General features: G+C 41.1%; 2 pseudogenes; one reads left to right on the top strand and one right to left on the bottom strand.

Moving 5' to 3' along the window:
• Positions 1-415: 415 nt before the first annotated feature.
• On the bottom strand, positions 416-840 carry LOC142859402 (macrophage migration inhibitory factor pseudogene; annotated as a pseudogene).
• A 3,402-nt stretch (positions 841-4,242) lies between these two features.
• LOC142859403 (ubiquitin-conjugating enzyme E2 L3 pseudogene) lies at positions 4,243-4,899 on the top strand (annotated as a pseudogene).
• The last annotated feature ends 11,724 nt before the right edge of the window (positions 4,900-16,623 follow it).

The raw sequence follows: 16,623 nt of genomic DNA on the forward strand, positions 1-16,623 counted from the left end.
GAAGGTCAGAGAACTAATCTCTAGTGCCCTCTTGGCCTAGTATTTTTAGGGATGAGACCGCACTTTAGCAAATGTTTAAGACACTTTTCCCATGGCGGTTTCTTTATTTAGGTTGCTTCATTGGTCCAATATAACTGATACTTCCTAGAAGGAAAAAGTTACCGCCCCATTTTCTTAATCATTAAAAATTAGTAGCATGCAACCACTTGTAGAATGTCTTTAACTGCTTTTATCCATGAAGAAATTGCCACCCAAGAAACAAAGGTTTGTACCATGTTCCAAAGAAGTCACAGTTGCTCAAGAAGGAAACGACTTGCAATCTGAGGTGATCAGTCCATGGGTTACACTGTGTTTGAGTTGTTATTTTTAACCATGCAGAAACTTTGTGTCTCTTTCTTCTGCTTGAGAATTTTTTTTTCTCTAAACCATTTTTTTCTTCCGGTAGGAGGGTGGGCATTGCTACGTGTGGACGAAAACAGAACACTGCGTGCAGCAAGGCTCTAAGAACAAGAACAGCAGTGCAGGTAAGTTATTAGGCCAGCACTCAGGCGAAGGTGGAACCGTTCCAGCCCACGTTGGCTGCACTTCTGTCGTAATAGTTGATGTAGATCCGGTCAGGGCTGATGTGCAGGCTATCAGCCAGCAGGCTGCACAGCAATTTGCCGATGCTGTGCAGACTGCATAGGGCGCAGGGGTCGCTAGAGCCGCTAAAAGTCACTAGCTGGTCTGGGACCACGTGCACTGTGATGTACTGTGCTGGTGCTGCTGGGTGAGCTCGGAGAGAAGCCCCTCTGGCACTGAGGCGTGGGGAACGTTGGTGTTCACGGTAAACATCGGCATCGTGGCGGAGGGATTGCATGCGGGGACTAGAGGATGGTGAAAGGCCTGCTTGAGAATTTTTGTGCCGTTCTTTCACACACAGTGTTGTAGCAGGCAGAAGTCCACTTTTCCCAGAGTCCTTTGTTGCTAGAATAGACACGGGACCTGAGATTCACTAATGATATTTACATATGAGAGACTTCAGGATTTTAAGTTATGAAGTAGGACCCCCGGGATGATAGCTTAAATCTGAACTCTCTCTCAAGGTTGTGTCCCTGGGCAGTGTCACTGTTTTGGAGACTGGAAAGTGTGTGGAGGAGGTACGGCACAGGAGCATGCCTTTGAAGGTTCTATTTAGTCCCTGGTCCCTCTCTCGCTCTGTCTCCTGTCACAAGGTGAGCAGACACTGCCATGCGGTCCAGTTATCACAATGTTCTGTCTCACCATGGATCCAGAATCAATGGAGCCAAGGACCATGGACAAAATCATCCAACACTGTAAACCAAAGTCAACCCTAGCCCCTCCCAGAATTTACTGGAGTCAGACATTTTGTCACAGTAATGCAAAAGCAACTAACACAGTAAAGCCACCAGTATCACAACATCTAACTTCCAGGAGTCACATTGACTTTAAAAGAACAGTCAATATGCTTTAAGAAACAAATTCTAGACACTCAGTTGTGATAAGAAGATGATCTCCATGGAAACTGTTGACTTTATATACATACATAGGGCCCTCCTTGAGGCAGAAGTCAAAAGAAATGGTCAAAGCAAATGATTTTACACACATACACACACACAACACACACACACACACACACATTAGTTTTCAAGGCAGGGTTTCTCCGTGTAGCCTTGGCTGTCCTGGAACTCACTCTGTAGACCAGGCTATGATTTTATATGTTTTTATATTTTTTATGAGGAAACAGCGGAACAAAGATCTCTGGACTACAACAATAAGCTCAAGGAGAGTCACTCAGAGACACATGGGGAAGCATGAAGACAATAAAAAGCAGTGCACGTACTCAGGTCCTTTGCAACCGTGATGAGAGACTCTGTCTCAAAGGAGTTTTATTACTGCTGCACACACGAAAAGAAAGTCAGACAGCCTTTCTGCCCCTGGTTTCTCTAATTTTTTCAGCTTAGATTCTTCAGTATGCCGTTTTGTCCCTTCTAGAGATGGCATAGCATCATGTCCTTTAGATGTGCACACATTGAGAAAAGAGCCACAAGGTACAATGCATGTTATCGTTATTTTTGTCATGTGCTATTTGAGCTCACTGAGGAGCGAGCTCAGGAAATAGCTTGCTGCCACCCTCCCTACCCAACACTTTAAGCCAAAGCATGTCTATGACAAATGTCCTTCCAGGTGCCTTGTCTTGGGGGTGGTCTGACCCATCTAACAGGGGAGGTAGAGAACAGCCCAAGTGTAAAAAAAATATATCATGTCCTTACAAACAGCTGGAAGGTAGACCATTTCCAACAGCCGTGATTTGTTTACTCCGTGAGATAAAAGTGTTTACAATGGGGGAGAGAAGCTGGGAGCCCAGCCAAGGGAAGGTTATCAGTGGAAAGCAAGCTCAGTTGGCAGCTCCAGATAACAGCCCAGCCCACATCAGTATCTGTAGGATGTTGTGAGTGCCTGATTCAGTGGTGTCCTCCCTAGCTATTGCTATTCTTTTACTTGGAAGCCTCGCTTGAGGGGACTCTCTCTCTGTGTCTAGGTCTCTCTCTGTTGGAAATTCCGGCTGATAGCCTCAACAAGGCTTCCCTGGTCAATTTCTGTTGGATGTTTTGAGCACCTAATTCAATGATAGTTTGCTCTCTGTTTATCAGACTGCTACCTGTCATTGATTCTTTATTACTATGGTTTCCTATATACTTAATAAACCCACTTGTGCCAAACTAAAAGGATGCCAAACCTAGATCATTCTCTGTTCTGAGAGACTTGGCCAGAACCTTGATCGTGGACTTTTGGCTTGAATAGTTATAAGAAGATAAGTGTCTGTTGTTTGAGCTATTCAGTCTGTCATAATATATTTGATAGTCCTAGCTAGCTAATACATTAATTATGTACCATATACTTATTTCCTGCTTGAATTTGCTGAAACATACTCTGTTGTTCAAAACCAAACACAATAATGTACTTTTTGTTGTCATTGAAATGCTTTCCTAACTGATATGGCTGCACTTCTATAATGTTTACTGTAGACAGAAGTTTCTGTCCCACCCAGTCCTGCAGCCGTTAAGTCCCCCCAAAAATATAAAGGCTTATATTAATTATAAACTGTTTGGCCTATTAGCTCAGGCTTATTATTAATGAGCTCTTACAACTTAAATTAACCCATAATTCTTGTCCATGTTTAGTCACATGACTTGGTATCTTTTCTCAGTAAATTATTCTCATCTTGCTTCCTCTATGTCTGACTGGTAACTGCCTTTCTGCCTTTCCTCTTCCCAGAATTCTCTTAGTCAGGTCACCCCACCTACACTTCCTGCCTGGATACTGACCAATCAGCATTTTATTAACCTGATATAAATGACAAATCTTTACAGTGTACAAGAGCATTATCCCACAGCAATTTACCTTCTTAAAGATTATAGATATAAACTGGGGACACAATTTTTTTTTTCAAGACAGAGTTTCTCTGTATAACAGCCCTGGCTGTCCCAGAACTAACTCTGTAGACCAGGCTGGCCTGAACTCACAGAGATCTGCCTGCTTCTGCCTCCCAAGTACTGGAATTAAAGGCATGTACTACCACCACCTGGCTTTATTTTTAAAAATGAAAAAAAAAATTAAAAAACAACTTCAAAGCACTAGGAAGAGATAAAAACTACGAAAATTTGACAGGTGTGGGGTGTGATGCATTGAACTACTTTACACAGCTAGATCTCCCACATCCTTCTCTAGGGTCTAGCCCATTGAGTTTCCTTGACCCTCCCCACCTATTCCTTCTTCCCAAACCACCAGATTCAGCCCAGGGTCCCATCTGATTTATCTGACTGTTCTTTCCTGGGCTGCAACCAATCCTAAGCTTTTGCCACGACCCACCCTACCTTCCCCGTAACCCGTAAGCCCTTCCTTGGCTACAAACAACCTTTCCACCCATTTAGATCTACCCCATATTATAGTTTGGACCAGGAAGCACATCCTGGATACAAGCCTAGTTTCCCCTGTCCACCTGACTTTATCCAACCCAAGCCATTTCCAACTTCAAGGCCCAACCCACCTGGACATCTTCTCTTCTGCCTTCTGTCCATAGCAGATGTAGACATAAGAAAAGCAGTCTCCATGCCCAGATCTTATTGCAAAAATACCAATATGAAAGATCAAGCCAACATTTGCTCTCTCAAACCTACCACTCCTGGGTGGTAATGTTTGCTAAAGAAAGAACAAAAAACTTGAGCACCAGATCCCAAGATGGCGGCCAGCAGGAGGCTGATGAAGGAGTTTGAAGAGATCCGCAAATGTGGAATGAAAAACTTCCGTAACATCCAGGTTGATGAAGCTAATTTATTGACTTGGCAAGGGCTTATTGTTCCTGACAACCCTCCATATGACAAGGGGGCCTTCAGAATTGAAATCAACTTTCCAGCAGAATACCCATTCAAACCACCCAAGATCACATTTAAAAACAAGATCTACCACCCTAACATTGATGAGAAGGGGCAGGTCTGTCTGCCAGTAATTAGTGCTGAAAACTGGAAGCCAGCCACCAAAACCGACCAAGTAATCCAGTCCTTCATAGCACTGGTGAACGACCCCCAGCCTGAGCACCCACTCCGGGCTGACCTAGCTGAAGAATACTCTAAGGACTGTAAAAAATTCTGTAAGAATGCTGAAGAGTTTACAAAGAAATATGGGGAAAAGCGATCTGTGGACTAAAATCTGCCATGAGTGATTCCAGCAAGTTTGAGCAGAGCCCCTGAGCAGTGTACTCAGATACCCCGCAAAGCAGGACTCTGTTGAAAATTGACACGTGCCACCACCTGGCGTCTGCTTGTGGCAGTTACTAACTTTCTACAGTTTTCTTAATCAAAAGTGGTCTAGGTAACCTGTAAAGAAGGATTAAAAAATTCAGATGGTCTAAAAAAACAACAAACAAAAAACTTAAGAAGAATAAATGCCTGAGTGATGCCCAAGAACACACACACACACACACACACACGGCTGATGGAAACAGAGAAACGCAAGACACTAAAGAAATTCAGAATATTTTAAGAGGTTATTTTAAAAACCTGTGCTCAATTAAGATAGAAAACCTAAAAGAAATGGATGAGTTTCTAGATTGAGCCAAACCACCGAAAATAAACCAAGAAGTCAACAACATAAATAGACTCATAAAAAATGAGAAAGCTGAAATAGTAATAAAAACTCTTCCAGCTAAAAAAAAAGGTCCAGGGCCAGGTAAATTCACAGCAGAATTCTAACAGACTTTGAAAGCCAATCTGTCTTAAACCATTCAAAAAAGAAGAAAAAAAGAAAGAAAATAAAGAAAGAAATAGAAGGAACACTCCTGTAATCCTTCGATGAAGCCAGCGTTGCTTTGATGCCAAAACCAGGTAAGACACAGCAAGCAAAAGCTACAGGCCCATATCCCTGATGAACAGGGGTTTAAACGTGCTCAAAAAATAGTTGCAAATAGAATATAGGCAGACATTGAAAAGATTATCCACCATGACCAAATTAGCTTTTTCCCTGAGATGCAGCAATGGTTGAACATACACAAGTCAATAAATGCAATAAACCACATAAATGTACTTGAAGACAAAAAAAAAAGATCACATGATCATCTCAATAGAGGCTGAAGAAAGCTTTAACAAAATCCCAATGCATTCATGATAAAAGTCTAGAGGAAACATACCTTAACATAATAAAAGCTATATATAAGAGAAACCCACAGACAATATCATCCTAAATGTAAAATAGATTGAAGCAATTCTGCTGAAGTCAGGAACAAACAGGAGTGTCAATCATCCCCACTCATTTTCAACATCATGCTTGAAATGCTAGATGGGGCAATTAGGCAACAGAAGGAAATTAGGGGAATACAAATAGGAAAAGAAGTCAGACTACCCCGATTTGTAGATATAATATGATATATTAGAGATCCTGACAATTCTACCAGAAAACTTTTAGAAACGGCAAGTTCAGTGCAGCAGGAAACAGAATCAACTTCTACAAATCAATAGCTTTTCACAAACATACAGAGGAAGAGGTGTGGACACACTCCCATTTGTGATGGCCTCAAAGAAAATAAAAATATCTAGGAATAAACCTAACCAAGGAATTGAAGGCCAATTACAAGAAAAAAAATTAAGCCTCTGAAGAAAGAGATATTAGAGAAAGACACTAGAAAATGGAAAGATATTCCATGTTCATGGAGTGAGAGAATTCATATTGTGAAAAATGTCCAGGCTACCAAAAGCTATTTACAGATTCAGTGCAACCCAACCAAATTCTCAATTTCATTCTTCACAGAAATAGTGGGGGGAAAAAACCTACCCTAAAATTCATGTTGAACCACAAGAGACCCTAGATAGCCCGAAAAACCCAGAGCAAAAAGAACAGTGCTGGCTGGATTACCATCCAAGGTTCCTCTCTTGATATAAATCTTTCAATTCAAGTTCTATGCTTTACACTGAGATATATTTGATACTTTGTCTTTGTTACAACTCATCCAAAATGTGAAAAATCCAACTTTATTGTTTAATAAGCAAGATGAAATTCCTAGTGCCATGCCATATTTACTTCAACATAAGCTGTTAACTGAACTCTCTAGAAGCAAGGTGACTTCTTAAAACGTTCTACTTGGAGGGTAGGAAGGAAGGTGGGAACAGGGCCAGTTGAGATGGCACAAGCTACAGGAATGAGGTTAATGATTCTCTCCAGCCAGTGACTTTGCACCTGTTTTCCAGTGTCACTCCGAGCCCTGGACACCCATGGAAGGCCAAAGGGCTTTACCGTCTACTAGCAATTTTGCTGTAGTGCAGCCGTGGGAGATAGTTGGTACCCGCTATGTCAAGCTCTGAGGAAATAGGACACTGGGTTCCTATGTTGTCAGTGCAGTCTCTGAAACCCTACCTGGCATGTGGGGTTTGACCAGGTCATCATCATGGTCTTGTCCCCTTTGCTCATATTATCGTTCCTTCCTTTCTATGACTGGACCCCAGGACCAAGTACGCTTATATTAACCCACCTTAGCATAAGCATTGCTTTAAATCATATCATTTATTTATCTCGTTCAATTCTCACTATTCTGTGAAAAGAACAAATTTGAATAGTTCTCCTTTTTCAGTTCACTTACTTGGAAGAAACCCTCTGATTACTTACTACATAGATAAAAAGGAAGAAACTGAAATTCTCTCTCTCTCTCTCTCTCTCTCTCTCTCTCTGTGTGTGTGTGTGTGTGTGTGTGTGTGTGTGTGTGTGTGTGTGTGTGTGTGTGTGTCTTGCCCTGTGTCACTCTTGGCAATAAAAGTGGAATCTGTTTTCTGGTACCTGGCCAGAAAGCCTTGCCTAAAGATAGTTTGTATGCCTGGTTGTCCTGGCAAAAGACCAGAATGAACCCAAGGTTAATAGTTAGTTGAAGGATCAAAGGGAGAAGCAGGCTAGTTCGTCCTGAACTCCTGGTCCTTGCTCTGCCTCCTGGGTAGGGTATGTGACATGGAATATGACTTTCAGCCACATCACCAGGCTGGTGGTAAGAGGGCAGAAGTCTCCACTCTAGTATCTCTTGATCTTCTGGGAGATATTTTTAATTTCCATCCACACAAGACTGTGTCCCAAACCAGAAGGGTTTTGCCTAATTCATCATGCTCCCGGGCCACACAATGGAACCCCTGACAAGCAGAACATTGTAGAGTGAAAAGGAAGGGACACCGTGAGTGCTCATGAATTGCAAATACCTCATCATTAAAGGATGCTGCCCTGCTTGGGACCATCTGCTTGATATGCTAGGGCCCAGGACCTCGGGCTAGCAACATCTGCTGCTTTAATCATTTTACCTCTTAATTAAAGCACAGGCGAAGGGAAGCCAAGCATAGTCGTGACCCTGGACATATCACAGTTTGGTCCTATAGATCGGAGATCACATCCGCCTTGGTTGGGCTTGAGTGAGAATACACAGGTGTGCTGCTCACCCAACACATGCGCTCCCCACTGAGATAAAGCAAATAGGGGTTCCTGAATCCCCTGCCATTGATGTGATGGGCCATTTTGAAGACATTTTGTTTTGCAGTTTCATTGATCCTCCACTGATGCATCCTTCCTGATGGTTAAGCTCTTGTGCCCTGAGGCAGGTTGGTCAAGCAGTTAATGATCTATAAGTAAACACTTTAGGGCACAGGGGAGATGCTTTTGAAAGGAACCCCACTGCTAATCCTTCTGTACTGCAAAGAGCCCTTTTGTAATGGACACAGATACCCTTTAATTGAACTGTTTGGTAAATTCTAATTTTCATTCCAGTTTTCGCAGATATTATCAAAGTGGCAGTGTATGGAAATGTGTACTCAATGTGTAAACAGCAAACCCCAAGTAAACAGTAGGCGACAATATTATTTGTTAATTCGCAATGCACCTACATTACTTTGATCACAGATCACTTTTAAAGCTGATCCAACCTTTCTGGGTTTGAGCCTTCCCCTCCTTCCCTTTCCCATCAGCCTGTGATCTTTCCAGAGCCTAGCATGCTGTCTATTTCTTTGACTTTGTTGTCCATGTGGCTGCCTTAAGTTGGGTTCTGAACCTCAGTGCTTAAGTTAGGAGCAAGATTCATCATCGTTTTGTTGTTGTTGTTTATTTATACAACCAGTTATTACAAGTATCATTCTGCACGGGACAAGCACGGTCCTTCTGGGGGAGGTGCACTGCAACAGGGCAAATACCTTTCTTCAAGGAGAGAGGAGACAAGTACTTGTTTATTTCAGTACCGGGCTCAATAAAAATTCAGTATTAAACGCTATCCATGCCGCAGAAACACAGCTGGCAATGGGGTGGGGAAGCCAAGGAAGATAGGATCAGTGGAAGCAGCATCCCCAGCGACCTAACTCAGACCCACATGTTAGAAGGAGAGAACTGGGTCTCATGAGTTGACCCATGACCTCCATAAAAGGTTTTCTGTCATGGTACGATAGGTTTGTTTCTCTGCTGACACAGTAAGCCAGATCAAGCCGAACTAAGAAAGTAAAAGAACAGGTTTATTTGAGCAAAGCGACACCCAGGTGAGCTCTCCAACCCCAGAGATGGAGGTAAGAGAAGTCACATACCCAAACTAAAGCAGAGAGTTTATTTAGCCTATAGGCGAGAGGTGATGAGGTATCTGCCATAAGCAGAATTTATGCCCAAGTATGGTCAAAAGCTGAGTGCTTTGGGTGGAAACTTGGGCTGTTGGCAACTTCAGGAGAGGAGTGTCATAGCTGCCAAGAAGGCGGAACTGGGCTTTGTGGCACCTATTCACTGTTGGAGATTCTCTGAGAGGACCGGGTTTGGAAAGAGAGAAATGGGGCTTTCCGGATCAGGAGAAGTGAACTGAAGGTTCCTACCACACGCTCCACACATGTATAATGGCACATGCATGTGCACATACATACACAGATACTTTTAAAGGTAATGAGTTGCATGAGTTTTAATTGATGTTAATAATAACAACCCAGAGCCAGATATCAGGGTAGATGCTGAAAGATCAGAGAGACAACAGAGCAAGCCACAGCCAACTCTCACCTTGCTAAGTCCTCAGCCAAAAAAGGGCTGAGCTCCTCTCTTCTCCCATCTTATATTCCTTTCCTACCTAGCCATATCACTTCCTGTCTGTCTGTCTGTACAGACCTTTATGGTTAACTAGTGGTTAGCTCTGCCCTCTGATCTTCAGGCAAGCTTTATTTGTTAGAGCACAAACAAAATATCACCACAATAGCTATATACAATATATACAGGCAACAAATACATCACAATTCTAGTCCATTAGCAAATGACAAATTTAGAGAAAATACTCCATATCTATCCTGCCTTGATGAGTCCAAGGGTTGTGCCTAATTCACTTTCTATTCTAATTTGCATTAACAAAACTATTTTTTAACGTCTCTCAACCTTATACACTTTACACCTCATAGTGATTTTCTTTTCTGAATCTGGTAACAAGGAAAACTATAACTATAAAATTATAAACTCCATCAGAGACCCGAGAAGCATCAAACCTGTAGTCATATTAGGTATGTTTGAAGGTCAAACAGAGATATATTTAGATAGACAGATCATCTTCAAACACTTAGAGATCTGTAGAATATGGCATTTAATGTTTTAATAACATAAGTTCTTTTTATGACAATAAAATATGTGTGCTCCTGGCAGCACCAATCTGCTCCAGAGAAGATGATGGGCATTGACTAAACTCCATAATAGAGTTTACCTTTTTGTGGTAAAAGTAAGCCACTGGATAAGAAAGTGTCCTTGCCTCAACTGCTGACAGTATGCTGTCCAAACTGGACAAGCAGGACACAAAGGAAAGAACTGCTGAACTTTGCCAAGACAAGAAGGGACAATATCCTACTTCACAGAAAAGTCTGTCAGATATGCTAGGCCTCTGTGCTGAAGATGGATGCCCCAAAATCACAGAGGAAACTTGGGTGACTGTCCAGGTAGCGAGCTGTTTTTGTCATATCTCACATTCTTTGGAAGTTGCTTGCTTGCACTTCCTACTTACCCAGGTAATATTATTTCCTTCTTGAGTCTCTGATGGAGTTGAAGACTTTATAGTTAGAGTTTTTCTTGTTACAGATTCAGAAAAGAAAATCACTAAGAGGTATAAAGGTTGAGAGACATTAAAAGATAGTTTTCTTAATGCAAATTAGAATAGAAAGTGAATTAGGCACAACCCTTGGACTCATCAAGGCAGGATAGATATGGAGTATTTTCTCTAAATTTGTCATTTGCTAATGGACTAGACATTGCTGATGTATTTGTTGCCTGTATATATTGTGTATAGTTATTGTACTTATTGCATATGCTTTTCTTATATTACTTATAACCTTCTTTTTTATTTTACACAAAAAAGGGGAAATGTGGTGATATTTTGTTTGTGCTCTAACAAATACAGCTCGCCTGAAGATCAGTGGAGCTAGCCATTCTATAGAGGTATGGAATGTACAGACAGACAGGAAGTGATAAGGCTGGGTGGAGAGCAGAATATAAGGGGGGAAGAGACAGGAGCTCAGCCCTTTTATGGCTGAAGAGTTAGCAAGGTGAGAGTTGGCTGTGGCTTGCTCCATTGTCTCTCTGATCTTTCAGCATCTACCCTGATATCTGGCTCGGGGTTTTTATTATTAAGACAAATTAAAAACGCATGCAACGGTAATGTTGTCATTATTATTATTTGTTATATTACAAACAAAACATCACTACACATATGAGCAAAGGTCAATAATTCCCAATTCCCAACGCAGATACAGAGGTATCCCATGTCATTTTATTCCTTCCCTGAATCAAAAGCAAATGGCAACCCCAGGCAAGCATAGTCAATCTAATAAGACAGCTGATTAGAAGTTCCCACTGCACCCACGTGAGCAAGTGGGGAGACTGACATTCTTCCCTGCTGGGCTCAGATAGGTCTGCCCAACCCAGAGGTTTTATAATGATGGCATCCTCTGTCATCCTCAACCTGAAGCTCCTCCTCCATTGAGAAACCTCAACCAAACCAAAGTGCAAAAGGGGACCCCCATAACAAGCACAAGGTTAGGCAGTGTTCTTTGTCCCTATGAGTAGACATCCCACTTAGAGACAGCAGGAGATCCAGCCACCTCCTCAACAGCAGTAGCAGGCACCAGTGACTGCAACATAGACATCAAATAAACAGCAAACCAAAGTAGCACTGCAGGCCTGTGAAAATTAAATAGTTATTGGAGTCACAGCCTACAGAACAGGTTAGGATCTACATGTTGGATCTGAATGTCGTAGTTTTCTATTGCTATGAGTAAACATAGCAACTCTTACTAAGGAAAACATTTAATTGGGACTGGCTTACAGTTTCAGAGGTTTAGTCCATTTTCATCGTGGTGGGAAACATGGAAGTACGTATGCAGATATGGTGCTGAAGAAGGAGCCAAGGAAGAAGGAGCCAAGAGTTCTATATCTGGATCAGCAGGCAGCAAGAAAAGAGAGTGACTCTGGGCCCAACTTGAGTTCTGAAACTTCAAAGCCCACCCCCAGTGACCCATACCTCCTAATAGTGTAGAGCAGTGGGTTAAGACCCCCTTGGGGGCTGAACGACCCTTTCACAGGGATTGCATATCAGATATCCTGAATATAAGATATTTACATTACTACTCATAATAGTAATGAGATTATAGTTATGAAGTAGCAATAAAAATAACTTATAGTTGGGGGTCACCACAACATGAGGAACTGTATGGGAGGGCAAAATATTTAAAAGGTTGAGACCTGTGATAGATTTCAACATTAAAGATTTCTGATGCTAGGATTGTATTCGTGAGAAATTTTTATACTACAAGCTCTATTTCCTAAATTACTTAAAGGGCTAAAGTCTTATTTTACTTGTAGCCCACAAGTCCAAAGTGTTTATTTGGAGTCCTTTAAGAACATGATTTCCTTTTTCATTGAGACTTTTATTCTCTTTGTACCATTCAGTGGCCAACTATTGAAGAACAACAGCAGGGTGCACATGTGTGTGCTGTCTCAGCTGGTCTTCAGTACATACCAGAATCCCAAAGAAGTAGGCTCTAATCCCACTGAAGAAATAAACTCATCACTGAGAATGAGAACAAGCAGACAAAGAACAAGCTCCCCCTTCTTCCATGTCCTTCCTATGAACTCCCACCAGAAGGTGTGGCCCAGATTTAAGGTGGCTCTTCACACTACAAATGACCTGGATTTACCGTGGGGTTTCCCATCTCTCAAATGACTCCGTCAAGAAAAATTCCTCACAAGTACACCCAGCTGCCCAGGTTTTAGTTCATTTCAGATGCAATCAAGCTGACAATCAAGAATAGCCATCACAAGTCCACCCCTTGTCAGCTTGACCCACAATCATATCTCCTTGTGCTATGCTTAATTTCAAAATGAAAACAATAACCAGCTATCATTATGCCTAACATGATATAACTATTCCACCTACAACTGCAAATGTGTTACATATTTAACCAGGTCAGGGGGTTATAAGAACAACAGCAAACAAAGAGAGAACAGAGATCTGAGTTCTGGGAGGTGGAGGTGTTTAGGAAGATAGGGAACTGGAGAGAGGAAATGGGCGGGGGTGGGTAATGATCATATCTAATAAGATCTAATTCACCATGTACGTGTATGAATTTCCCACTACTAAACAAAAGAACTTTAGAATTAAAACTGCCTGAGGCTCCAACACCTTCTCAGATAAACCCTGCTTTGCTCTCTCCCCTGCGGTCCCCTGGAATGCGGTGCCACCCAGACAGGCAGACATGAAGTGAGAGTGACTTCCCAGAGAGGTCCAATAAGTCAAACTTCCGGGTCACTGAGTCAGGACAAGGCAGGAGGGGCAAAGCCTGGTGTTAGTAACACACAGTTGCTCATTTCTGCAGTTTGGATTTGATGAGCAGTTATAAGGCAAGCATTGTCTATGCATGCTTGCTGCGGCTGGCCGTGCTGGCTGGTTTTGTGTGCCAGCTTGACACAGGCTAGAGGTCATCAGAGAAGGAGCCTCAGCTGAGGACATGCCTCCATGAGATCCAATTGGCATTTTCTCATTTAGTGATCAATAGGGGAGGGCCGAGCTTATGGTGGGTGGTGCCATCCCTGGGCAGCTGGTCCTGAGTTCTATAAGAAGGTGGGCTGAGCAAGTCATGGAAAGCAGCTCGGTAAGAAGCTCCCCTCCATGGCCTCTGCATCAGCTCCTGCCTCTGGGATTCTGCCCTGTTTGAGTTCCTGCTCTGACTTCTTTCAGTGATGAACAGCCATGCTGAGGAGCAAGTCTAATACATACTTTCCTCCCCAAATTGCTTTTTGGTCATGGTGTTTCATCGCAGCAATAGAAACCCTAACTAAGACAGTAGCTCTTCCTTTTATTTCCGTAAATGGAAAAGGCAGGCCACAGGTGCTGAACAGGAAAAGCACTGGTATTGGATCCCATTTTTCTGTCTGTTATAGGACAATCTTCATAGGGTTTGCTTTCTAAGACATTTTTCTCAACAATTAAAAGGAGATTCTCAGCCCACTTGTTCATGACCCTTCCTACTTCACTTCTCCAAATGCTATGGCCCTTCTTGCCTCCCTGTCGTTGGACTACTTTTTGGACTTTAATTTGGGCTGCCAGCTCCCAAATAATAACACAGAGATTTATTATTAATTATGAAAGCTTGGCCCGAGCTTAGGCTTTTCTCCACCTAGCTCTTGTAACTTAAATTGACCCATTTATACTAATATGCATTCTGCCACATGGCTTGTTACCTATCTCCCATAATGTATCTCCAACTTGTTCTGTGTCTCACTGGGGTCTCTGTGTGCCTAGATTCATCCCAAGTTCCTCTCTTTGCCTGGAAGTCCCACCTATTCTCTCCTGTCTAGATATGGGCCATTCAGCTCTTTATTAAATCATATCTTCATACAGTGAAAGCAAATCTGCAACATTTTCCCTTTTGTCTAAATGAAAGGGAAATGTTTTAACTATAATACAGTAAAACTATATTCAATAAGAACAATTATCAGGTTAAGGATTACATTCAAAATGTCCAGCTGATTTGTATTGGCAAATTTAAAGAAATTACTTTATTATCTATCCTAATCTGATGAGTCCAAAGTTTTATATCTAAACCATTTTCTATCATAACTTGTATTACCATTCTACAAATACCTTTTTAGACCTTAAAATGTTTTCTTATATTAACAATTTAAGCTTTTATGTCTCTCAACCTATAAACTTTACATCTCTTTTATAAGTTTCTTTTCTGAATCTGATAATAAAGAAAACTGTAAAGCATAAGTATATATTCTTCAATCCTATCAGAGACCTGAGAAGTATGTAATATTATCTGAGTAAACAGGAAGTGCAGAGCAAACAACTCCCAAAACTATAGAAATGACAAAGCCACCTGGCTACCTAAGTCACCCAAGGTCCCTCTACAACATTGGGACATCCATCTTTGGCTTACAGGCCTAGGATATCTGACAAACTTTTCTGTGAATCAGGGATTTTTGAAGGACTCTTCTACCTTGTCTTGACAAAGTTGAGTAGTTGCCTTATTTTGTGTCTTGTTTGTCCAATTTGGACAGCATACTGTCAGCAGTCAACTTGCCCAGTGACTGACTTTGCCTCAATGAAAGCAAACTCCAGATGGAGGTTCTCTGATGCACATCATCCTTTTTAAAAGTAAATTGGTGCTGCCAGGAGCAGACATGTCTCACTCTCATGAAAAGATTTACATGATTAAAATATCTTAAATACCATATTTTATATATATCTGAAGTAGTTGAAGACTGCCTATCTAAAATATATCTCTGCTTGACTTTGAAAACACACCAAATATGACTACAGGATTGATTGTTACAGATGATTAACTTCTAACCTGCACTTCTTAATTATCTTAAGTAGTTTATAATGATAGCTTTTAAGGACTAGAACTTTACATTACATTTTTAAATTAACTGCATAGGTACAATACCTAAACCAAGAGTAAGAACATATATACAGTATGTTATAACACAAATAACCTTAAATTTGTATCAATACAAAATATCCATACCAATGTAAAATATTTGAGATTAATAGTTGCCTTTTAGTTTAAAAATAGATGCAACAATCTACCCTTTTAGTCTATCATTCCTATATCCCCCCTTTCTTATCTTCTTAAAAAGAAATCCCTGGATCTCACTTCCTTTGCTTAGTTTCCTCCCTGACCATGACCCCCTAAATGATGATAAACATTCATAATTCACTGAGCAACTAAAAACTACCCACCTCACCTCTTGAGAATGTGGGCATCATATTCTCTAGACTGCTTCCTGTTGTCTGGGGGCAATGACACTTTTAGGGGGGCCCTGAGAAAATTGAAATAATAGTCAAGTTCTGGAAGACCTAGTTGTCTCATTTGTTGTCCAGTCTCTGTGTATAGGGAAAGTGCAGGGCTTATCTGAAGTCATGGCTAGAGTAGTCTGTGAGGCTGGACCATTTCAGCTAGCTAGTTGTTCTGGATACAGATTGTTGAGGGAACTTCAGCAGAGGCATTCTGAGGAGGCTGGATCACTTGGGCTACTTGTCTTCATTGGTGTCTTGTCCTTATTTTCTGAAAACACACAAACTTTTAAAGGATATATATATATATATATATATATATATATATATATATATATATATATATATAATCTTATTATATTAATATGTATATATATATAATCTTATTATATTAATATGTATATATATATAATCTTATTATATTAACACGAGAATGGAATGTGCAGTGTGCACAAGTCAATTAAAGATGATTTTTTATTCTATGTTGGAGCAGATAAAAGCCATCTGTCAACATCATAAGTTTTGAACTATATAACCAAATTGTCATGAAGACTCTGTAGCCAATAAGATTCATCATGTCTCACCCAGTCTCGGAGCTGTTCTCATGTTTCCAACAGCCTATATCTCACCTGTCTTGTTTTTCTTGGTTTATTTTTTCATGTCTGCAGTCAAGGTGTCTAGGAGGTATTCCCCAAATTTGTTATTTATTAATTTTGAAAAAATTCATAGCTCTGTGGAAATAAAAGCATAACCTCTCCCCCCATGATATACGTTTTCTAACTTTCATTCTGAAGCCAAGATATCCCTAA

This window comes from Microtus pennsylvanicus, chromosome 11 (assembly GCF_037038515.1).
Source record: "Microtus pennsylvanicus isolate mMicPen1 chromosome 11, mMicPen1.hap1, whole genome shotgun sequence".
In the NCBI taxonomy this organism is placed as follows: domain Eukaryota; kingdom Metazoa; phylum Chordata; class Mammalia; order Rodentia; family Cricetidae; genus Microtus; species Microtus pennsylvanicus.